The sequence below is a fragment of the Triturus cristatus genome, chromosome 7 (genome assembly GCF_964204655.1).
Source record: "Triturus cristatus chromosome 7, aTriCri1.1, whole genome shotgun sequence".
Classification (NCBI taxonomy): Eukaryota; Metazoa; Chordata; class Amphibia; order Caudata; family Salamandridae; genus Triturus; species Triturus cristatus.
This window is the reverse complement of record NC_140590.1, coordinates 1,361,571,708-1,361,598,012: the sequence shown is the minus strand read 5'-3', so window position 1 is coordinate 1,361,598,012 and position 26,305 is coordinate 1,361,571,708.

Here is a 26,305-nt window from a genome sequence, read left to right as displayed (position 1 = left end):
CAGGTGGTTAAGTCTTCCAAAGTGAAGGACCCCAGAAACTGAGGAAGCCCATGGATGGGGATCTCAGCAGCATATGGCAGGACATTCTGCGTTAGATGGAATACTAGGGGGCTACCTAGGAGTGCAATGACCATGAATGTTATAATTTGACAGTTGGTAGCAGGAGCTGGTATAAATTGCTCCCTACCAACCAGTGTGACACCCACTTGAGTTGGGCCGCCAAGTAGTACAATTCAAAGGAGGGGGGGCTCCCAGTCCACGCTTTTCCACTGGTAACTGGAGTTTACTGAGAGCCACCTCACTTTTCATCTATATTAACTCCCCTAGCATGGTGTTGAGATCTTGGAAGATTAATCTGTGCAGATACACCTGGATATTAACAAATTAGTATTTGAGGAGGGGGGAGGTCTAACATTTTAAGAGGGCGATTTTACCAGTGATGGCCAGGGGCAGTCATTTTCACAACTGGTTCTGGGATTTGATGGCCGTCAGTGCCTGCTTCAGGTTCCCCTCAAAGAAGTCAGTCTGTGACTGGTATAGCTGGACTCCTAGATATCGGGCTGTTATCCTTGCCGAGTTGGTCAGCTGTAATTCTTGTGGAGGCACATCTTGACAAAGGGGAAAGGCTTAGGATTTTGTCCAGTTTACTCTCAGACCTGCTGACCCTTCAAACTCTAGAAGTGTTGCATGCACCATTTTGGTGCCAACATGGATGTGTCGGAGGTATAACAGCATATCGTCGGTTTACAGAGACACTGCATGGACTTTCCCACCTAACCGGATCCCCCATTGTGTTCCTTCTGCTCTGAGGCAGATAGAGAGGGTTCCATGGCAATGGCAAAGAGGTCAGGGAGAGAGGGCAACCCTATCAGGTGCCACGACCAATCTGGAAGGGAGCAGGGATTAGGCGGCCCATGCGCACCTGGGATATTGGGTCGGTGTTTAGCGACTTTGTCTATGAATGCAGTCGTTCACCAAAGACAAGTTTAGCTAGGACCTGGAAAAGGTAGTCCCAAGATAGCATGTCAAACAATTTATCCAGGTCAAATATTAAGTTTGCAGTGTGCAGGAATTTTAATGACGCCAGTTCCATCACATAGAAGAAGCATCTGAGATTATTAGATGTGCTTCTATTGGGGACAAATCCATTTTGTTCTGGGTGTATGATGTTGGGCAGTATCTGGATATATTAATCTGCTAATACCTTACCTAATAGCTTATAATCGGCTCCTATAATGGCTAGACAGGTGGGTGGAGTCCCTCCAAGGTGTCGGCAGGGAGGATATGAGGCATTCCTGAAGAGAGGGAGGTAATATCTCCGTATCAGATGCCTCATCATATATGTCCTTAAGCCTCAGGGACAGGTGGACCGAGAAGCGGTCATAGTATTCTAATAGAATGCTGTCCATACCTGGCATTTTATTGCGCACCAGGTCATGAATGACCTTATTTACCTCTGCTACCGAGATGCGGCATCTAGTTCTTCGCATTTGAGCGCTGAAATGCTGGGGAGGGTGAGGTTGCTATGAACGATTCTGTCCTTGGGTACACCTCTGAAGGTGCCTGATAAAGGTCGGAGTAACAGTTAAAGAAAGCTTGGAGTATGCCTTGCTGTGTGCGTAAAGGGGGGTCGTGGCCTGGGTCAATCTCTGTGATTGGAGGTGTTTTGACCTCTTGACATGACACATGCCAGCCACTCAAGGAGGCTGCCTGGTTTATCACCTGTGGAATGTACACAAGCTGTGTATGCCGCAAAGTTGTAACAACAAAGGTGTTCTAGGAGGGCAGCGTGGTGGGTTTTGGCCCCTCTGATAGCCGTTCATGTGTTGGCATTATGTGGGGTACACCACTCTAAGTTATGTTATATTAGGTTATGGATATTTTTAAAGAGCTGTGGTTACCCAAGGGTGTCCTGGCGCTAGTCACTACTCCTTTAAGCAAAGACGGAAAAAATGGAAAAGAGGAGTTTTACTTATTAAAAGCCGGGTTTTTAGCTCCTTCCTGAATGCCAACAGATCAGTGGCATTTCTCAAATGAAACGGAAGGTTCCAGGCTTTTACCGCACAAAGCTCCTACCACCCCACAATACTTTTTTTGTGGATGACACTGTGACCATCTTGGTTCCCATTGAGCGAAGCGTTCTTTTCAGTGTATACCATTGAAACTGGCGTTTGAGATGTTCGGGTCCTATACCTTGAAGAGCCTTAAAAACCATGCAGAGAGATTTGAAACGCCCTCTATTCCTCACCGGGAGCCAATGCAATTTTTTTATTTCTTTAGAGATTGAGGAGAACTTGGACGTACCGGTGAGTAGTCTGGCAGCTGCGTTTTGCAGCAGCTGGAGTTTATTCATGAATCTTTCTTGGATGTTTAAGTAAAGATTGTTACAATAATCCAGCCTTGATATAACCAGTGCTGTGACCACTGTTTGCCGGCTAACAGTTGGTAGAAACGGCAATATTTTCTTCACTGTTCTAAGAACATACGCTGTTGTCGATGCTACTGCTTTTAGTTGGTCACCAAAGGTAAGTCTCTCATCCACTATTATGCCTAGCTTTTTTAATTTTTTGAAGGCGTAGGAAGAGCACCCATATAGTCCGGCCACCAATTTGGGGTCCAAAAGTTGTTATCATTCCCAAACAGTATGACCTCCGCTTTGCCTGAATTAAGTTTTAGGCAATTTCCGGACATCCATCTTCCGACTGACTCCATACAGTCTTGGAAATGTTTGTTCAATCCCACCTCCTGACCTGGTAGCTGAGACACCGCTATTTGGGTGTCATCTAGATAGAGCATTCTTGAGAGGCTGCTAGTCGAGCGCTCAGTGCTTATTTTAGCTGCATTTGATTTTTCCCTTGTGTCCGATCCCCCCCTGCACCTGAACCACATTTTTAGAATCATTTTAGGAATCTTCAAAAAAACGGAATTATTTTAAAATCATCTTTAGAATTATCCTACTGAACGCTCCTACCCTCGTTTGGGCTGTGAATTCATTTCTCTTGGTCCCTGATCCCTGGGTGCTTGTTTAGACCAGGTCCAGGGCTCGATCCCATTTTGGCGGCCATCTTAGGTGGGGTCACATTGGACGACCGGTCTAGTTGCCCTATAAAAGGAGGGCTTAGCTACCAGACCGGAGATAGAGCATTCTTGAGAGGCTGCTAGTCGAGCGCTCAGTGCTTATTTTAGCTGCATTTGATTTTTCCCTTGTGTCCGATCCCCCCCTGCACCTGAACCACATTTTTAGAATCATTTTAGGAATCTTCAAAAAAACGGAATTATTTTAAAATCATCTTTAGAATTATCCTACTGAACGCTCCTACCCTCGTTTGGGCTGTGAATTCATTTCTCTTGGTCCCTGATCCCTGGGTGCTTGTTTAGACCAGGTCCAGGGCTCGATCCCATTTTGGCGGCCATCTTAGGTGGGGTCACATTGGACGACCGGTCTAGTTGCCCTATAAAAATAGCCCGTTATGGCTCCGCGCAGCGGACGCGCGCAGGGGGCGCGCCGGACTTGCGCCGGAGTTTCGCCAGAGTCAAGCCCGTCTGTGCCCGTCCGGGCCCAGACGGGACCAGGGCCATTGGTTATGCCCGACTCGAGCCCCCATCTAGCCTCTTCGGTCAGATACACGAAGGAAGAGCTTTTATCTTATAGAACACCAAAGCATGTCACATGCTGCTATACCGCTAAAGGGGGAAAACGTTTCAGGGGATGCAGAGTCTGCCAACCGGATTTAGGAGTAACTATCCCCACTACCCTGCGTCGTCTTGCCCTGCTGAATTGCAGATCCCTTCCCTGCCACGCTACGGAGATTAATTCCCTTCTCCTGGACCACAAGGTTGAAGCCTTGTTTCTCACTGAGACTTGGCTATCTGACGCCTCGGGTCCGGATGTGGTTACAGCGCTAGCGCCGGGATATTTGATCTACCATCTTGACAGAGGCGCAGGGAGGGGGGGAGGCTTGGCCATTATCCATAGGGAATCACTGGGCTGTAAAGCATGGGAGGCAGGGGTGAAAGATTGTGAGAGCTGCCAATTTTCCCTTAAATTCTCCCCTACCTGCACGTTGACAGGCCTCCTAGTTTATCGTCCACCTGGGAGTGTGGGGGAGTTTACATCTTCGCTTATGGAAACTACCACTCTCCTGGCCTCAGCTTCGTCCAACTTTATTCTGTTGGGAGATCTCAACTGCCATTTTGATGAGGCAACTGACCCAATGGCAACTAATTTAATGAGCGAGCTGACCGCCCTGGAGATGAATTTGATAAACACCGGGCCCACACATGTTAAAGGGCACCTTTTGGACCCCTTTTTTACGAACATGAGGGGTTTATTAGCTATGCCCCCTCTCGTTCTTCCCTGGTCTGACCATTCACTGATCATGGCAAACTGGGAGGTAAAGGAAGATGATACCCTCCCGTCCAGGAAATTTAGAATAGACAGGGCATGGTCAAGGCTCCCGGTAGAGGCCTGGAATGCCCGGTTGGAGGGCTCCCAGCCTGAGAAAGGTCAGGATCCAGTGACTGCAGACGCTATGATGAGGAACTGGCTGACCAACGCAGTGGACCATGTGCTTCCACTCAAGAAGATGCTTATTAGGGATAAGAGAGTGGGGTCTGCCCCATGGTACTCCCCAGAGCCTAGAACCCTGAGAAAGAACTGTAAACGGGTGGAGAGACTATGGAGGAAGAACCCAGAGACAGAGAGCAGGGAAAAATACCGTAGGGAATTAAGGACGTATAAACTTGCTATACGCGCAGCAAAGGCCTCCTTTTTTGGGGAGAGAGTGAGTCATGCTGCGTCCTCATCCAGGGAAGCCTTTCTAGTGATGAAGGAGCTTCTTAAACCACAGGATCCCATTCTTGTCCACGACAGACCACAGGAAAAATGTCTGGAATTGGCCACTTACTTCAAAAATAAAATTGACACCATTATTAGTTCTCTCCCTCCGGTGATGGGAACCCCGACTTCGTCTGAAGACTTAAGCATGTCGGAAAATTTATTGACGTCTTTTGGCCCCGTAACCTCAGGCGAAGTACTGAAGGTCCTCGGGAGCTTGAAGAGTGGCTCGCCTCGAGACCCAGTCCCAATGCGGTATTTAAAGCAGGCTGCCCCATCGATAGGAGAGCCTTTGACCGATTTGGTCAATCTCTCCTTCGCTCATGGCACGGTACCGCCAGACTGGAAGAGCGCAGTCGTTAAAGCGCTTCTGAAGAAGCCTGGCTTAGATCCACAGAACTTAGCCAATTTCAGGCCCATCTCCTTGCTACCAGGGATTAGTAAGGTTGCCGAGAAACTGGTTAACCGCCAACTGTCCAACTTTCTCGAGGAGAATGGTCGGTTGAGAGACTCCCAGACGGGATTCCGACCGGGTCATGGAACCGACACGGCCCTGCTAGCAGTTGTAGAGGAGGCCAGAAGCACTTTGGATACAGGGGGGTCAGTGGCAGTGATCCTCCTGGACCTAAGTGCGGCCTTCGATACTGTCAACCATGGAGTGTTGACACAACGCCTAGCAGAGACAGGAGTCACAGGAGCGGCCCTGGAATGGCTGGCCTCTTTTCTGGAGGGGCGTACCTTCGAGGTTTGGGAAGGCAACGCAAAATCTCCTCCCTTTCCACTTCACTGTGGGGTGCCTCAGGGCTCATCCCTAAGCCCCACGTTATTTAACGTGTATATGGCACCCCTTGAGGGTGTGGTGTCTCCGTTTGGCTTTAAGACCATAAGCTATGCGGATGACACTCAGCTAGTGGTGGGTCTGACACAGCTGGAGAAGCAGCCTGAAACGCTCCATTCATGCTTAAGAGAGGTGTTTGACTGGATGACCAGGTCATCGCTCAAATTGAACGGCTCAAAAACTGAGCTGATGATCTTGGGCCACTCAAACTTCGCCCTCTCGCCGAGCAGCTGGCCCAACTGTATGGGCACTCCGCCTGACCCAAAGAAGGAAATTAAGAGCCTGGGGGTCTGGCTGGAGCCTGATCTGTCCTTTAGGACACACGCCAAGAAGATCGCTGGCGTGTGTTATGGACTGCTCCGCTCGGCCCGTAAGGTTCTCCCCCTCTTACCGGAACTCTCCCGGAAGCTGTTAGTCCAAGGTCTAATCATCTCACGCCTGGACTACAGTAATGCACTCTTTCTCGGAGCACCGGAATCAACGTTCAAAATCCTGCAACAAGTGCAGAACGCGGCAGCCAGGCTGCTGCGGAACGTTCCGGCCAGGCAATCAGCCAGGCCCGCTCTAAAGGCACTCCATTGGCTCCCGGTCAAAGAGAGAGTGACCTTCAAAGCCCTCTGTATTGCTCACAAGAGCATTCAGGGGAAAGGACCTGCTATTCTGAAGGACATGATTCGGCCCTATAAGCCCACCAGAGCCTTACGCTCCGATAATAAACACCTCCTTCAGATAAAGAGAATTAGGAGAGCCCGTTCAGGTGGCAGGAGCTTTTCCATCCATACTGCACACGCCTGGAACTCCCTCCCACTCTCACTACGCTCTGAACCAAACCTGCTCAGGTTCAGGAAACATTTGAAAACTTATCTATTTCCAGAATAATTCTAAATCTGTTCTGCTTCACACAGGCAGCTTGCTCTGATTCTCTATAAGCGCTGGGATGCCTCTGGGTAACCGTGCGCGGTACAAAATTCGTTAATAATAATAATAATAATAATAATCTGCGTATGAGGTGAGACCAAACCCAAAAGCACTAATAAGAGGGGCCAATGATGAGACATACACATTAAAAAGTGTAGGGCTCAGTGAGGACCCTTGCGGGACGCCACAGGGCAGTGCAAAAGGTTTAGACTGGTATTCATCCAGGGATACAATATGTACTCTGTCTGTTAAGAAGGATTTTACAAGATCCCAGGCTTTAACCTGGATCACACATGCCTTTAGACGATCCATCAGGATGTCATGATGGACTGTATCAAAGGCGGCGGACAAATCCAGTAGGATCAGAGCTGCCTTGCCACGCCGATCCACGGCTTCCCTTATCTCCTCTGTGGCCTTGATGAGAGCTGACTCAGTGCTATATCCCTCTCTAAAGCCATATTAGGTGGAATCCAAGGATGTGTTTCGCCTAGAAAGGCGCAAAGTTGTTGATTCATGGTTTTTTCAATCAATTTTGCTGGAAGCGGTAGACGTGAAATTGGGCAAAAGTTATTTGGATACTTGGGGTCCAGGCTAGGCTTCTTTAGAAGGGGGAGAATTGAGTCAACCTTCCATAGTTTAGGGAACTGCCCTATTTTTTCAACATGAGCAACCGGACCTGGGGCCAATTTGACCACAGCGACCGGACATGGGTCATAAGGCGACCCCGATTTTGCTGTCATAAGGAGCCTAAGAATGTCATTCGAGGACAATGGCATGAACTTGTCAAAGGTATGGGGGGAAGTTCCGTAGACTTAGGTTCCTCCCTAGCCGTATCCATCCCGACTACGCTTAAGCCGCTAAAGACCGAGAAAATGGTCTCCACTTTATTAAAAAAGAACTTAGCGATATCTTCACAAAGTTCCTGACTCGCCTGAACTTTAGCAGGGCCAGGAGAGGCCAGGCTTGATACCGTTTTAAACAGCTCTTTCGCCGAGTTTTTCGCTAAATCAATTCAGGTAGCGTAGAACTTTTGTGTAGCAGAAAAAAGGTGGTCTATACAATAAGTTACCTTTAAAGGTATGATGATGGGATAAGCTAAAGTTGAAAGATAAATCTTCACAAGCTGGGTTGGGGGCAGACTGAAATACTGCCTTAATAGATCTATGGTAGATCACTGCCAATCCACCCCTTTCCTGATAGGCCTATTTAGAGTATGGCATAGAAACCCTGGTGGGGTGGCTTTCACTAAATCCAGGCAAGAGGCTTCGTCAGTCCATGCTTCTGTAATAAAAGCCATCTTTATGTCCCTTTCCTCGATAAGCGTTGCACACACTGTGCTGTGTTTAACCAAGGACCTTGCATTAAGCAATATACATTTAAACACTTGAGTTTCATACCCTGATGCCGCTGTCCTTTTATCAACAGCAGACCTAATGGTCTGATATTGGATGTTGGATAGGGTTATTTTACAATTGGGACAGGCCACTAAGAGAGGTGAGGGCTTTGAATTAAAAGAGAGACACAGGCAGTGCCTACCCTTTTCCACCCTATTCATTCCTAACAGGGTAGATCTAGAGTATTTACAGATGGAGGGCTTACCTGACATAGAAAGGCCAGGGGTCCTGGCGCTGAGCGCGGGCCGAGCGCGGACGGGTGCAGACGGGCTTGCCTTTTGCGTGCTTTCGGCGCACCCCCTGCGTGCGCTCGCGCCAGCCTCTCTACTTATGTACCAGTCAGGGAAATGCCTAGTCTGCCGACCGTCTTACCCCCAAGATGGCAGCCCTCGCCAAACTCAATGCGAGTCTGAACTGGTTTCCATCAGAGCTTCAGACCCCCGTAATCAACATTAAAACAAAGGTATGCTAAAATGAGATAAAATCCTTCGATTTTAAGATAGTTAAAATATTACATTTCTGAACTTCGTAACATGTGCAAATTACATCAGCATTGCAACCTAGCAAAAGTGCCTCAATGTCTTCCAGCTCAAGCCTCAGGAGAAGTCTGCCAGCGTTACCTCCGCCTGTGTCAAATCTCTCTCGAGTACTCAGCAAACCCCTACTATGTTTTGAATGCATGCCCCTTTTGTGATTACTTTAAACGCATCGCATTCTGTGGCACGTGTGTTGGATGTTGCGTGGTTCTCGGTGAAATAGCGACTTATGTGTGTAAGTTGGAAATCCCTAAAGGTCGGGTCGTCTAGAATGTCCCGGGGTAGTCGCCAGGTCAGGACCTGCATGAGTGGTGCACTCCAATCCATGTTTATGATATGTGCTGCATGATCAGAGATCATGCACCCAAGATAGTCTAAATGTTAAAGCTGTGTGAGGATAGAGGCAGAGCAGAGGAATTGGTCAATACGTACATATAAATTGTGAGGGGGTGAGTAGTATGAATATTGTTTGAGGCTGGGGTAATGGGTTCTCCAGGCGTCAAACACTGTCTAGTGTCTTACTCAGCGAGCAAATTCGCTGAGTGGAGGTGAGAACGTGCATGGGGAAGAGGTGGGTGGGACCTGTCGAGGTGGACTTCTAGGCACTATTGTAGTGCCCACCTAGTATCCATGGGATGTCTGCCTATTGTGCCAGGACCCTTGATAGAGAGGCCAAGAAGCCGGACTGGTCCAAGTTGGTCACGTATGCGCATCCTAAGAGCACCTGTGCATGGTCAAGGCGTCCCTCTACAAAGATGTACCTGCCCTCGCTGCCTATTACAGTAAATGGTTAAAGGGGTTTTCTGGGGTGCAGCCAGATCAGCACTCTCCGCATATATACTGAGTATGTAGTGCCATAGATAGTACCTCTCCAGCGCTTTCCTAGTCATTTAAGCTCTTCTCTAGTATGATGAGTTTACTGGAGGAAACACATGAGTATTTTGTCGCTTAAGGTAGGAATATTTTGTGTAGTGGAGTTGCGCAGGTGCATGGCCCTGATGTTAAGGGTTAACAACTGTGTCTGTGGGAAGTGTGTCATGTGGTGAGAGTGTGTTGCCATAGATTCTGGTGTTGCCACCATCCCCGGGACACCTGCCCCCACTCCCCATCTGTTTCTAGGTGTCTGGTAAGTGGCCTTTGTCGCTTGCGCTGTGGGGGAAATAACTGTTGTAACATTACAGCAAAATTGTAACAGGGATTGGGCATGGCAGCAACAGTCTGCGCACCCAAACAGAAATATGACAAACTCTTCGTAAATGGGGGGTAGAGTTAGTGCCGATTAGCGGGATTCAATTACAGCGCCTGGGAGAGAGTGGCGCCTCGGAGGGGCAACTGGGAATCCAAGTTCTGTAGTGACCAGGTATCATGCAGCTTGTTTGTTTGCCTTGCCGCCAGACTGGCCGGATACAGCATCCGCCGAGATTGAGCTTTGGAGGGGAATAATTGCCTTTATCAATAGTGCCTAAATTTACCTGGGGTAATTCACATTTAGGGAGGAAGAAAGAAGGGAGGAAAATTCAAACATAAAAGAATTAGGGGGGGATTTCCTTCATGATTACACGAATTACAGTAAAGCTGGTCTGTGGGCGTTAAGATGCAACACATAGAAATGGTATGTAATTTAAGGAGAGAGTGACTTGTCAATAAGGTTCAAACATGCTAATATATCAACAAACAATTAGGTTAAATCGAATGAAGTCTGATTCAGTGAGTTGATTCAATGATCGCTCTTTGGTATGCAAACATTCGGGTGTTAAGCGGGGTGACAAGAATTCCGAAGGGTGACATGATATAGAAAAATAAAAATTAACTGCGCGCATTGGAAGTCACAAAGAAGATCCAATGATATTGAGCACAAAGCCAATTCAACGCGTGATGGAATTGCAGTAAAAGACATACATGGCTGTGAGGTTCAGGATAAAGTGACCTGCTATTAAAACCGGAAAGCTCGAACGATCACGGAAGCGATAATCGCGCGGGGGAGTAGCAGTGAGGGTAAAGACATGCAAGGCACTGAGGCTCCAGACGGAGTAGGAATAAAACCTGGGAGCGAGATGCTGGCGGTTACCCAGGAGCTTACCGGTTATTCCTGTATATAGGACCGGAACGGGGGCATCAGAGTGCTCGTGAAGGTATCTGCGGAAACGAAGAATTGTGTCAGTGATACTGTGTCCGTGAATGGCCGTAGGTGTAAATAATGGGCGGTGAGATGACTCACCGGGTGGCGTTCTTTACAGGTAACCGAAGGGTATTGAAGAGCCACCGGCATGTGATCTGACAGCTCGATGGCCTGTGATAGGGGGAAAGGACGTTGGTAAGGATTCACTCTGTATGCAGAGCTAAGACCCGATGGGGCTGCATGGATTACGACGTCTTACCGTATTGGTTTGCGGATGAGCTGAGAATCAGGGCTTCTGGTTCCGGGGGTGAGGGTTTAAGTGTGCATTTGAAATCCTTCAATGTGTTACATGATAATAACTCTCTATCACCGTTCTGGGCGGTTCTGGGCTGGGGGAATGGGGGCCTTGGGTGGGGTGAGGCATCACATCTCTGTGTCCTCTGGGGCGCCACACCACCGCTCCTGGGGTATCTTGCCTTTTGAAGGTTATGTCTCCCCTTCGCCATCACCTGCACTAGCCCCAAGGCCATTGTGAGTCCAGCCTAGTGGCAGGCCGCTCATCTTCACTGTACCTGCCAGGAGCACTGCTGCTGCCCCTGTCCAGGATTCGACAGTGAACTGTGCTGCTGACCGCGGCCCCCGCAGGGGGCCACAAGAGCGGTCGGTGCCCTAGTGTCGCCTGGGCACCGGTCACCCCTCCCCACCCCCTCCCGGGGGGCAGGGACTCCGGCCGGTGTCCACCCCCCTCTCTTTCCTGCCCGGAAGTGACGCGAGGGGCGTCGCTTCTGGGACTCCTCTGGGCGTGGGGGGAGGCTATATAGCCCTCCCCCACCATGCCGGCGACCTCTTGTCGCCCTGCACGCGGGTCAAACACAAGGGGACATTATGTCAATAGAACATTTGGCACGCCCAGTGTGTAACTAGAACTAAAAACTTCAACGGAGCAGGAATTTGGCACCGCTGGGGATGCTCTGGGTTGGCAGTGGGCACCCCCCGCCCCTGCCAGCCTCCCACCTGGGAGCGTGCTAGGAGGGGGTGAAGTAGGACTTAGTCAATCCTTAATGCTTGAACCATACCGCAGACAGTGCGCACTGCTTAAACCAGATAGATTCCCGAAGCTGGGATGCCTAAGGGGTTTCACCACAGAGGGAACTGAAGGGGCATAATTCCCATAAGGAATAAGGGATGCATGGCAAGGGCAAGAGGGCCCCTTGCCCATGGTCACGCGCTGTCAGCTATGAACACTCCTGTGCTTCAGGATTTAGCAAATAAAGGGGACGGTTCAAAGGTTAAGCAAAAGCCTTCTCGCCATAATAGCCAAAGCAGGCAGGCGGGTGGGGGGGTGGTCACCTAGCAAGTGGGCTGCTGTCCCATAGATGGGCACGCAGGTTCAGGCACACTCGGTGCTAGGAGGACGACAGCTAGGTGAGATCATCAAATAGATGGGGCTTTGTGAGCTTGGGTGCCGGCATCCACCCGCCCAGATTTGGCTTGGGGCGGAGGCAAGTGAAGCGGTGTAACTTTCCCGCATGGGGGGGAATAGTTCTTGGCACAACTTCTCAGGCCCAACGGGTCCTTTGTTCCAGCAGACACTATCTGACCCAGGATAGCGTCTAGGGCTTTGGGATATAGATGGGGCCATCTATAACCAGTAGGGACGGTTCTCTTTTATCTGGAGTGCAGGAAGCTCTAGACAGGAGAGGTTGCAGGTAAGACTATAGCGGTTTTTGGTGGGGGCTCTGGCGGCGACGGTGGCCGCCTCCAGAGCTGTGGCGGAGTTATAGGGCGATCTGGAAACAGGCCGGTACCAAGGGTACCTCTGCGCGGCACCATAGGGGGTGCCAGAGCCAAGTCCGAGGAGCCTCATGGGAGGGTCCCGGAAGCCGTGTCGGTGCCCCGCTAGTCCTTCGGGCGGTTGTGGGCCTGAACAACCGGGGGGTTTGCTATGCTACGCTCCGCCCCGGGAAGGGGTGTGAGTAGAAGTTACCAACGGTCACGTGATCCTGGAAGAGAATCACTTGGACAGCAGCAAAGGCGGGGTTTGCCCCAGTGCTGCCCGGCTCATCAGGCGGCCCAGTTGGTTGCCTGTCCTTGGATCGCCCGTAAGATAACCCACCTCTTACATAACGGTGTATGTAATAAACCTGCAGCATTTTGTACCCAACCAAACAGTCTGAGTGTGTGTTATTATTGGGTAATGTATTTTGTTGGAGGGGGGACTTAGGGGTGCCAATGGCTATACTATGCCGCTGACCGCGGCCCCCGCATGGGGCCACTAGAGCGGTCGGCGCCCTAGTGTCGCCTGGGCACCGGTCACCACTCCCCGCCCCCTCCCGGGTGGCAGGGACTCCGGCCGGTGTCCCCCCCCTCTCTTTCCTGCCCGGAAGTGACGCAAGGGGCATCACTTCCGGGACTCCTCTGGGCGTGGGGGGAGGCTATATAGCCCTCCCCCACCATGCCGGCGACCTCTTGTCGCCCCGCACGCCTCATCCCTCCCTACCGCTTACCCGGCGTGGTTGGCAGGTGGGGGTGAGAATATTCTAATATTTCCTTTTTTCGTTGCAGGCGGAGTTACAGGGCGATCTGGAAGCAGGCCGGTACCAAGGGTACCTCTGCACGGCACCATAGGGGGTGCCAGAGCCAAATCCAAGGAGCCTCATGGGAGGGTCCCGGAAGACGTGTCGGCACCCCGCTAGTCCTTCGGGCGGTTGTGGGCCTGAACAACCGGGGGGTTTGCTATGCTACGCTTCGCCCCGGGAAGGGGCGTGAGTAGAAGTTACCAACGGTCACGTGATCCTGGAAGAGAATCACTTGGACTGCAGCAAAGGCGGGGTTCGCCCCAGTGCTGCCCGGCTCATCAGGCGGGCAGGCGGCCCAGTTGGTTGCCTGTCCTTGGATCGCCCATAAGATAACCCACCTATTACATAACGGTGTATGTAATAAACCTGCAGCATTTTGTACCCAACCAAACAGTCTGAGTGTGTGTTATTATTGGGTAATGTATTTTGTTGGAGGGGGGACTGAGGGGTGCCAATGGCGATACTATGACCCTGTGCCACCTCAGTGTGTGGTTCCACCCGCTGGGTAATGCTTAGTTGTGGGTCAGATGGCTCTGTGCCTCACTGCTTCTGCTTTGTTGCATAGGGCCCCCTCCCGCACACCTGATTTATTCTGCAGGCCGCTGCTGGCTAGTGTTTTCATACTGTGCCCTCTGCAACATGGGTACAAGCCGCTGTAGCAGATGAAGAAGGAGGGTGGGAGAAGGACGCCGGATCTGTCTCTCCGCAGGCTGTGGGGTTGCCTGTGGCCCAGCCTCCCCCCGGGCCACCACCTCTGGCATTTTCGGACCCTGCAGGTCACGGGAGAGACACCGCCTCAGACTTCTTAGAGCTGCTCTCTGGACTCAACCCCGGCCACGCACCTAAACCGCAAGTCCAAGTTCTAACCAAATGGGCGTTGCTGGATCACAGGCTGTAGAGGTCCTAGTGATCTGCTCGTTGTGCCCTGCTTTTGCTGGCCATTGGCTCAGTGGGTCTCACAGCAGCATCATTGGTGAGGTGTCCGTTGCTGCGACACTGTGGCCCCCGCGGCGCAGGCACAGGTTGCTATAGCCGTTGCAGAGGTAGGGTAGAAAAACGGTGTCCGGTGAGCCTCTTCGGGGACTGCGAGGTTGTCTGTGATACAGCCTCCCCCCAGGCGGCCACCTCAGCCATTTCCAGCCCGTGTGGGCTGCGGGGAGGAGGCGCCACTTCAGGCTCTTTAGAACTACACCCTGGTCCTGGCTCGAGCTGCTCACTCATGCTGCGAGCCTGGGTCCTGGCTGAATGTGGGTGGTTGTTGGGTCACAGGCTCTGGGGGCCATGGAGGTCTGCTGGGTGTGTCATCCATTTGTCTGGCCATCGGCGATGCAGGCCTAATGGCCACTGTGCTGGCGCGGTGTCAGAAAAGGCCAGCCAGGGCACTCCAATAGGTTCACTTGTGCTGCACTCACTTTTTTGGTGCAGCAGCTGCTCAGGCACATTATGTACACAGTCCTCTAATCCTCTGATGTCTATCAGATATGCAGGGTTAATGCAGATTCAGTTGCCCTTTATCTCGGAGCCTTGCTAGGTTCGGTCCGCCATCGTGAGCTGCCAAGCACGCCTGCTCAAAGCGCACTTTTCACCATATTCAGATGATGTCAGTTCATCATACAAAAATGAGCAATATAATGAGAAATGTGTTCTTTGTCAACAGTCCAGCTCTTCATTTAGGAGTGATGAATAATGCATGTTCACTTGGGACTCACTCTGATGTAACAAACATGTATCAAAGGAATCCTTTGTGCCAGAAAGAGAGTGAGGAAAATGAAGTAATAGTGGAGGTTACAAATGAGAGAATCACTGGAGATAAAGTGTTAGTTTCTGAAAAGAAATTGTTGAATCTACTGCAACATAAGAAGAAATTCCAAATAATGTATGTGATTATTCCCATCGTGTAAACTACAATGCGCAGACAAAAAGGTAGACATCAATGCAAAAACTGAAGACAGAGATCTGATACTGTGGTTTAATTTTCCGTTAGCAAACTGGATGATCATAAAACGCCTGTGGAAGGCATTCATAATAATTTGGAAATCTTGGCTAACTCTCCAATTCCTGCTGATTTTCAGCAGTTGAATGCGTACGAGAGTATTGTCCACCAAACTGTGCATCCGTTTTAATATATAGTTTGTCGGCAGGCAGACACTGCAAAATTACCTCCAATAGAGTTACAGACTCAAAGGGAAAGTAGTATATCCACTAGACTTGAAGTAGAACATTGAACCTCTAGGTGGAGACCACAAAATTGAAGAACCATTAGTGATTCTAATGGATGGCATGCCTACGAAAGATAGAAACACTGGGCAAGAACTTGTTAGCTTAGATAAGGTGAAGAAAGCTCCACAATAATTGAAAAGAGAAAGTAAGTATTACAAAGCTAAGGATATAGATCAACATTTGTTTTCACTTGGCACACAGCCTTCAAAGTCCAAACAGAGTGGTCAGTTTGAGAGAGAGTAGATTCTGCCAAATGCAGCAGACTATGAGCACTATAGTATTCACCCTCTACACTCTAGAGATATCATGGATGCTACTTTAAAATTGTATCAAATAAGTCACACAAAAGGGAAGCTGATTAGTGTGTGGGAAAAGAGTTTGGAAAACTGTTGTTTTCCACTCAGTGGAGAATAAGGTAGTACTGATGATTGTCGAGTACAGATCCTTGCTTCTAAGTATAAGTCAACTAGGTTATATTCTGAAGATTCATGATTTAGACAGAACATTGGATATTGTTTTCATTTTTTCTTTTAAAGTGAACTGGCTGTTGTGTACTATGCCGTAGCACATATTCTCAGATCAGAAGCATGAGTGGCAAAGAATTTCTTGAGAAAGGTTTTTGGTAAAGATGAAATTCTTGAGTGCAACCTCGTGAATCTCATGGCGTGTCAACATCTGAAATGGGAACACAATATAGAGTTTAGAAGCAGTGGTTATTTGCACATCTCCAGAATTACAAGCATGTGAATTACAGGACATTTTTCAAAGTGGCTTCTTTTTTACACATTGTCTTAGATTTGGAAGACAGAAATGCAAAGAAAGCGGCAGGAAACAGCCCAACATGCAATGTGGGCACATCAACTTTTTCCAGTGAAAACTGATCTTTTTTTGCAATGTGCCTAGCTGTGGATTTTGGATACCCTAGCTGAGCCGGCAGCTAGGCAAACCTAGCAAACCTATACATTTTTGCAAACTAGACACCCAGGGGAAGCCAGGATAGGGTGACTTGTGTGGCTCTCACCAGGTTCTGTTACCCAAAATCCCTTTGTAAAAAGAAACACATTTTCCTAACATTTCTGTGAGGGAAAGTTTTAGAATCTGCAGGGAGACAAAAACCTCCACCCACCCAGCAATTCCCCAAGAAAAATGGTACCTCACTTATGTGGTTAGGACTAGTGCCCATGACAGGAAATGGAACAAAAGTACTGTGAAGACTTCAAAATCATCGATCACAAAAAGACTTAGTTTTGCGAGGGAATCTGTGGTTTTGGTCTCGGGCTCAGAGGGCATCTAAGGAAACCTACCAAACCCACACATGTATGATAACTAGACACCCTGAGGAGTCCAGGGAAGTGTGGCTTGTGTGAATACCCCAAAAGTTTACTACCCAGAATCCCCTGTAAACCTCACATTTAGCTGAAAAAAAATCACATTTCCTTACACTTCTGCCTGGGATCACTGGGCCAGCACAAATGTCCTACCACCCAGCATTCTCCTTAGTCTTCCGAAAAAATTAGGGCAAGAGCATTACCTCAGGTCATTATACTGTATATTTAAAAAACAGGTCAGGTTGGACTGAATGTAAATGTAATTGTAATTATGTATATATATATATAGCACTTACTACCCCTGATAAGGTGTTGAAGCCCTGAATGGTAAATAGCACGCTACTCTGGAACCCAAAATGGAATAGCAGTGTATAAGTATAGGCAAATATAAGTTGTTAATTCGAGCCCTGGACATGTGAGTCTGTTAGTTGGATTTAACAGTACAAAGGAGGAATAGAGGAGGGAAGAGTCTAGAAAGTGTTATTTGAGAGATCATAGTATTAAAATGAGGTTTGGGATGAGGGTTAGAGAAGGAAAGAGTCTAGAAAGGATTATTAGGGAGATAATAGTAGTTAAATGAGGTTTGGAATGAATCAAAGTAGTGATAGAGGAGGGAAGAGTCTAGAAAGTGTAATTTGGGAGATCATAGTAGTAAAATGAGATTTGGGACGAGTCAAAGGAGAGATAGAGGATGGAAGAGTCTAGAAAGGGTTATCAGTTGTATAAGCTTTATTTCGACAACTGGTGTCATAAAAGCTGTAAAAACATTTTATAAATACAATACAAAGTGAATGTATAAATATATAGAAACTCAGACTTACAAGTGTTGTTGTACATAACGTTAATTTATTTGTGTATTTGTATTCGTTATTTTGTTTCTGTATTTATTTTATATTTTCCCCAATATTTCAATTCTGAAGTACTTATAGATACAATTTCTATGATTATATTTACACATTGTGATAGATTAAAAAAAAAATAAAACAGAGACCCATAAGCATCTAATCAAATAACTTATTTAACTTCTCACACATTGTGATATATTAAATAAATAAAGCAAAAACTCCTAAGCATAGACCTATATGTAAACTATGCAGTTACCTATTTACATATTAAGCATACAATAATATATATGTATATTTGAACCATAAGTAATATATACTTTTGTTAAGCAGACCTATAAGAAAATCTATATATTTTTTAAACCATAAGTACTATATATATTTGTACCAAGACATGCACATATCTAAATACATACATATAATCAAATTATACATGTTTACATAGACGGGCATATGCTGTACATTTGCGTTTTGAAAATGGGGGTCATGCAGGAAAGATCCAACTCTTGAGTAGTCAAAGATACAATCGTTATCTGTGGATCTTATGTTTGGAGGTAATGAACTCCATAGTTTGGCTGCTTCTACAGAGAAAAATGTACCAGCCATGATTTTTTTATTGAACTCTGGGGTTTTGAAGCGAGGTGCCAATCTGGAACGGAGATTCATTTGTTGTATGTATTCGGTGATTTTATTCCTGAATATAAGTGGTCCTGTTCCATGTATTGCTTTGTGGGTCATACAAAGCAGCTTGAAGGTGCATCTTTTGGCAACTGGTAACCAATTTAGCGCCCTCAAGGCAGGGGAGAGGTGGGCTAGTGGCTTTACATGTAGGAGTAGTTTGGCAGCAGATTTCTAAATTTGTTATAGTCTTTTCATAGTAGATAAAGATGTTCCATGGAAACGGCCATTGGCATGATCAAGTTTAGACAGTACAAGAGAGATAGTAGCTTGGACCTTGTGTGGACATCCTAGGTGGGGGGAAATGCATTGCACAGGTTTCATTGTCATGAAGATTGATCTTGCTAACTTATCTACTTGGGCATTCATTGATAGCTTGCCATCCATGGTAATTCTAAGGTTTATTACTTCCTTTGATACTTTAGGAGGCGATTCCAGGTCATCAGGTCAGACGCAGTGTGGGTCATAATTTTGCCAATTGCCACAGGTGAGTATTTCAGTTTTGGACGCATTCAATTTAAAATGGTTCCATGCTATTCACTGATCTACAGCTCTGAAGCAACTGAAGATTTTTGAGATTCCAATGTCTTTTGGGCTTTCCAGTTTAAGAAGTATTTGTGTGCCATCTGCGTAGGTATAGCATGCAAGCTTAAATTCAATGATAATTGATGGTAATTACTTCATGTAGATATTGAAAAGAATGGATGAGATCATAGAGCCTTGAGGGACCTCTGCTTTTGTGAAGCGCGGTCTGGTTGAGAAAGGGGGAGGGGGATGAGTGTCAGGCGTTTCAGACACACCCCTGACACGCCCCTCCATATGATGGGCTTTTTAGGAAGGCATTGAGCTCGTCTGCGCAGCCTGTACTGAGGTCAAAGAAGACCATTCTTGGCATTGTTAATTTCCATATATGCGCTTTGGTGCTGTTTGTGGAGGTGCCTGGCTCCACTCTCCTTGGGCACCTTCATAGGAGTGGCCTGCATGTTTTAAATTATTTTATGTGTCTGTTTCTACAAGTTTTATTTTGCCTTACTTTTCTTTTACTAATACTGCACAGGGACAGGGGACTGTTTCCTGTGTAGGGAGTTGCGGGTCCCCAGCTTGCTTCTTAGTTACTTTCACCTGTTTTCGACAAGTACTATAGCAGCGCGGGGTTTCTTACATGAATCACACCTGTTGAGATATTGTTGTTATTTCTTACATACCTACCCACTTCTCAAGGTGGTATATGGGTTTACTCTTGTTGTATTTTACAAGATTGTGAGCAGCTTCATAGCTGCGAGAGTTGGTCCGCCTTAGGACCCCACTTTCAGACTAATTCAATTGCCCTCTCTTTTTGCCATTTGTTTGACATTAAGAATGTCTAGGGAGACTCTCTCTTACTCATTCAACGTATCCTTGGGGGCCCCTCACTTCTCTCAGGGCCTCCCACCACCCCCTCCACTACCACCGCTCCGACTACCTCTCGTGTTCTACTTGATAAACTCGAAAAACTTAAGAAAAAACAAATTAGAACAGAACTCCATGCCCGAATGCTCACAGAATACCTAAAATCAGGGGTCATTCCTCTTGGCCTACAAATTAGAAATACACCAGCTATATTCACCCAAGACCCCAAATTCCGCACCGGTTTTAGCCATCTGGCTACCACCTGCTCGCGCCATTGGATGGTTCTAGGGATCGACACAGCAATTGATCACAGTCGCAAAGAATTAGAAGAAATAGACGAACTAGAGCGGCTCATTCTTGCCGACACTGCCTTCACTGATGCAAAAAGTCTCCTTGACAAAATCAACACTACCATCAACACCTTTAATACTTTTGAGCTCAACAAAAAAGTTACCAAAATCCAAAGGGACATCAGATTCTACAACGTAGACAAAACGTACCCTTATCTGCGGGACAAATTATTCAACGCTCCATCTTTTCCACCCAGGACACGCAACTGGGGTAGATATCTGAATAACCAACAGATTACCTTCTCTGACTCCTCCAACACCTCATTTGAAGACTCAGACTCAGGAGAGGGTCCCAGCACCTCCATGGTTAACAACAGACCGCCTCCTCTTTTACCGCAAGGTTTTTTAGGACAAGGCCGCGGACGCGGCCAACAACAATCTCGACCACGGACAAATCGCCAATACCAACCTCAATTCTCAGGAAAAAGACAAACACGAAACAGGTTCTACCAATGGGGACCCCAACAATAACTGAACAGCCTACAGCTCCCACCACTGGTGAACCTCAATCTATACCCATCTTCAATCTCTCTGACCACACCCTCTCCCATGATGAAACCATCCTTCTCAGCAGGGGTCTCAGATTCGTGCCCACTGAAGGAACTAACTTCCTGGACCTCCAGTGCAACCTTTTACTATTCTTTTGCAGGATCCGACTGAAACAATTTTTTTCTGACAAACCCCCGAACATTTTCCAAACCACACATAGGTTTCACCCTCCTTGTTCCACCTTCAATCCTCCTTCTTCCGGCATGCATCCAGAAATACTTGCATTTGAATGCATTGTCCTACGCGAAGTTAAAGATCTCCAAGCAGAATTTGAATTTGTTCCATATAACCTACCGCTTACTGAAAAACAAGCATTACTCTCCCTCAAAAACAAACCTGACGTGATAATCAAACCAGCTGACAAAGGCGGCGGAATCGTTGTCATGAACACTGAGAAATATGATCAGGAAGTCAAACGACAACTTTCTAACCCCCTCCACTACAGACCACTCTCTAAAGACCCCCTATCAGACCTCAAAACCAAGATACAACTTGCCACTGGACAAGCCAGATCACTCAACATAATTACTCAAAAAGAATACACCTTCTTTAACAATCCACACCCTCGCACACCGGTTCTATACGTCTTACCCAAGATCCACAAAGACAGTAGCAACCCACCAGGTCGCCCCATCGTTTCCGGATGTGGCTCTATTCTTGAACCCCAGGGCACATACATCGACGCAATCATAAAATAATTTGTCCCTTCTACAGACACCTTCATTAGAGACACCATGGACCTCATTCTCACGATTGAAGACAGACCATTTGACAACAATACTGACCTTATGGTAGGGTTAGATATTGAATCATTGTATACGAACATCCCACACAAGCAGGGCCTACAAGTCATTGAATCGTTACTCGAAACTAGACCTAGACCTACCCTTATACCCACAGAATTCATCTTGGATCTCCTCCACATCGCCCTAGAAAATAACTACTTTCTATATCGCGATACCTTCTACCTCCAAGTCAAGGGCGTTTCGATGGGGGCTTGCTTCGCTCCCAACTTTGCCATTCTCTTTGTTCACCATCTAGAGAAAACACACATCCTCACTACAAACAATCCATTCCTTGAACATATTACTCTTTGGCATCGATACATCGATGATATACTTCTATTGTGGAAGGGCTCTACCGTTAGCCTGAACCCCTTCATTGATTGGCTTAACCACTCTCAAACCCACCTGAAATTCACTCATGAATCCAAATCCAATGACCTCCCCTTTCTGGACATCATGATACACGCAGAAGACAACAAGATCAGTACATGCCTATACCGCAAACCAACCGAAAGGAACACCCTACTGCAATACTCCAGCTACCATCCGCGAGGTCTCAGAGATGGCCTCCCCTTCGGTCAATTCCTCAGAATCCTCAGGAACTGCAAATGGCGAAAATACTACTTTAGAGAATCGGACATCCTCATACAAAAACTTCTTGACAGAGGCTACCCCAAACATCTCGTCACCAGAGCCCGTAAAAGAGCCTGGTATTGTCACCGGGAACATCTTCTCACACCGCAACCCAAAAAACCTTGACCAGGATCCCCTTTGTTTCTAAATTCAGCCAGTGCAGCAACAAAGTCAACAAGATCATTAAACACAATTAGCAGCTGCTACAACCGTTCGAATCATTCAAAGAAGCTCCTCTTTTTTCATACCAACGAGGCAGCAATTTAGCTACGCATCGGAAAGACCGGGCAGACAGACGATCACAGCCGCCTCGGGCCTTCCCCCCGCCATTGGAGATTACAAATGCCAAGCATGTAGCGTCTGTGATCACACAGCCAATGCTAGAGACTTCACAACCAACAACCACACCCACAAACTGAAAACCCTCACAAACTGCAGATCCCAAAATGTCATCTATGCGATCCGCTGCCCCTGTGACCTTATCTACATTGGACAAACGACACAAATGATCAAACAAAGTATAATCCAACACAAAAGCTGCATCAATTGCAAAGTACTCACTGCCCCCCTGGTCACGCATTACATTCAAAAGAATCATTGCGACACTGACATTTACTGGCAAGTAATAGACCACCAACACTCCCGCTCAGGGGCAGTAACATGAAAGCACTACTCAATAAATGCGAATGCAAATGGATGACTATCTGTGACTCTGTCAACATAGGCCTGAACACCATAGATGAGTGGAACAGCACCATTGCACTCTAACTACTCCTTCCTCTCCCCATCAGCAGGGCGTTAATTGCTCATCCCTTCCTACATCTCCTTTCCCCTTCAATCAGTGACCACCTTGTTTTGATTCCCCTTCCCAACCTTGTCATCCATGGTTCAGTTTCAGTACCTATATGTGACATTTGCACTTTCGGTCTTAACTATTGCACTATTTGTCTCCGCACATGTGCCCATCCCTCAAACTGAAGCTGTTAATAATTTGTATTTGATTAATTGTGCTTATGTGGCATGTTGCATAGACCTCTTCACATGCTTTGTTCACCGTGTCCCTTCTACTTTTGTCTAATTGTACGTTTTTTGGAAGATGTTAATCAGCTTGAACTGTTTCATAAGTTTGTGTTCGCATACAGTGTTTGCGTGTACATGAGATACGATCGTTTTAACTGTCACACAGGCAGCCTAGTGGTTCCTCTTCCCCTTTCCGTTCCCCTCCCTGCTCCCACCCCCCCTTAAACACCTCCACCTTTACAGGGCTTCTTTAACTCTACCCTCGGCTCCACCTATCACAGGGCTTCCATCATTCTGTCATAGGCCCACGATCACATGACCGGCACACTGGACGTATCTCTTTAATACACCGCTGTGCGCTCGCAGCGCATTAACCTGCCCTCACTAGCAGCGGAGAGTCGCCAGCACCGGCACCCCCTCTCATTCTGATTAATTCCTGAACTCCAAGTAAATCCGTCCATTGCACTTGCCCTCCACCTCCCACAGGCACTCTTAGCCGTGCACCCACCCTCTGCCTCCCACAGGCACCCCTAGCCCCTGTTCAGTACCCTTAATTTCTTGTTCCAGCTCCTCCCCGACGAGACCGATTTGCGGTCCCCCCCCCGAACGGGCTTACTCGTTGCCTGCTTCAGTGACTTGCTACTTGCCGGCTCTCACTCGGCTTTCAAACACGCTTCCCCAGTGTGCTCCCACAGGTATTTACGGCGCCCGCAACCTTTTACTCTCTCCCTTGAGCACTCTGGCTCCACCGCCTCCGGTCAGTCTCTGACCGCCTTTCCCTTCTCCCACCAGCCCCGTTTCGACACCGAATTGCGGTGCATCCACAACGGGTTGACTGATCGCCCGCCTTTGTTTGATGCCTTATCTCCGCCTGGCATCCACCTCTACATGTGCCTCGGCGTGGTTTCTCCAGGTATTTTCTAGCGACTTTTACGCTTTTTAGTTTAATTGACACCCCGCATTTCCATCTGTCACGCGCTCCTCCTTTCTACAGGACATCCCATGTAGAGTCCTGAACTTCTTGACTACCACTGGACTGATTTGGACACGGGCCCGCGTCCTTTCAAGTTATTTCTGCCTTCTCATCAAACCCCCCCCCTTGCTTCCCTCCTCTCTTCCCTGCGCTTACCTTTCACGGCACACCTCCCTGCTGTTTTTCCTTTCCCTCCTTGTCCCTCCTTGCCGACAGTCGCCCTATTCTGATCTGCTCACATTACAATCACCCCTTTCCCCTCCCTAACACCCCTCCCTCTCTGCCCCTTGTACAGCACCGCTTTTAAACCAACAACCCGGTCCAGAAGATGATCCTGAGTTATAGGATCGAAACGTCGTCGACCGTTCAGCACAAATAATAGCGCATCAGACGCTGTGGTTCCTTCAAACAATTGCCTTAAAAAACTTCAAATGTATTAAAATACTACCGGAACCTCTACTATTCACTGTATATATCAAGTCACCTTCCTCACTTTGCGCCGTTTTCCGCTGAATAAACATTGTCACTTGCGTCGCCACTTGTTGTGTCACTTACACAATTTAGCACCAAGTTCAATTTCGGGTTGTTTATATGCAATTCTTTGCTTACAGTGCTGCTACAACTGTACTCAATTACGCTTTAAATATATGATGCCCAGTGCACCTTTCAAACTAAATTTTGTTCTCAAGAGTCTCCCTTCTTCTTTGCTGCAATGTTTTTGACATGCTCATCTAACTGTCTTACATGAATTACACCTGTTGAGATATTGTTGTTATTTCTTATGTACCTACCCACTTCTCAACGTGGTATATGGGTTTACTCCTGCTGTATTTTACAAGCTTTTAAGGAAGGCATAGAGCACTTACTCCCTGAAGGCAGGCCTGTCTTTGCCCATCCACGCCTGCACCGGGCTAAGGGCCCTTCCCCTTGGCCGACTGAACACTGAGGATTGGGTGCAGACAAACTACTCGAGGGAGGCTCTGCTGGCCCTAAATTCACTAGGTAAGCCCTTGATCTGCCCCAAACTCTGCCCAACGGCATTCAATATGTTAGCTGGTAAGTGTAAGACCAATTTTATTCATGGGGACTCTCAGGTGGGGCTGTGAGCCTCTGGTCCCTCGGGTCCAGGCCAGTTGGTCACTCCTCCTGAACTGGGTTCTCAGGAGAGGTTGTCGATGTCCCCTCAATCGAGTCCATGCCAGTTGGTCACTCCCCCTGATCCTGGTTCTAGAGTAAATGTGCCTTAATAAATGGCAGGTCTTTAGTCAAGCACCATTTGGAAGTGGCTAAGCTAATAGACACACATCAGTTGGATATTATTTTCATGAATGAAACCTGGGCGGACTTGTCTTCTGGACCGGAGATGACCGCTGTAGTACCTCCTTGTTACATGATTCACAGGCAGGATAGAATGGAGAGGAAAGGAGGGGACTTGCTGTGATCTAACAGGACGTCTTTTTTGTAATTTTCACATTTGTTCCCAATTCGGAGTTTCAAGGTCTGGTTTTTAAAGACCCAGTCGCTCAATGGTCTCTTGTTGTATAGACCACCAGGCTCAAAAGTTCATTTTCTTGATGCTATCACTCAGCCCTTAGAATCCTCCCTGCTTACCTCTTATTTCACTTTGTGGGCGATCTCAATTTCCATTTAGAGAATTGTAGTCACCCTGATACTGATGTCCTGCTTGACGTAATGTCAGGGTTTGGTTTAGAGCAACATGAGTGTGGTGGGGCCAACCCATCATGCTGGCCATACCCTAGATGGTAATTTTTCTAATTGTATTTCCATTGTTAACCTGGCAATATTGCCAGTAACTTGGTCTGAGTACAGTGTAGTTAGCTGGGAAATTGCACTGCGTCTTAGTTCGGCTCCAATTCTTTACCGAGAACTGGATTGATGCGCAGGAATTCAATTTGGTCCTCCTCAACCGACCGAGTCTGACAATCTGGAAAAAGTGGTATCCAACTATTCCTCTTGGATGACTGCAGCTTTCGATGTGCTGGCTCCAGTCAAACAGATTTCATCAAGAAGAAGTAAACCCACCTCTCCTTGGTTTGGTGAAACGCTTCGGGCAGATAAGAAAGCCTGTCGTAAACAAGAGCATACCTGGAGGAAAAATTATGATAATGAAAAAGAAAAATATAAATCTTTGCTGGCAGAATATAAAAAGCTTATAATTAAGGGAAAAGCTGAGTACTTTATTAATTCTATTGAAGCAGCCAGCTGTTCCTCTAAAGCTCTTTTTCAAGCTGTCTCTAAACTTTCTTCTCCTGCTGTGGTATGGTATGGCACGGTAGTTGTTAACTAGGATTTCTGT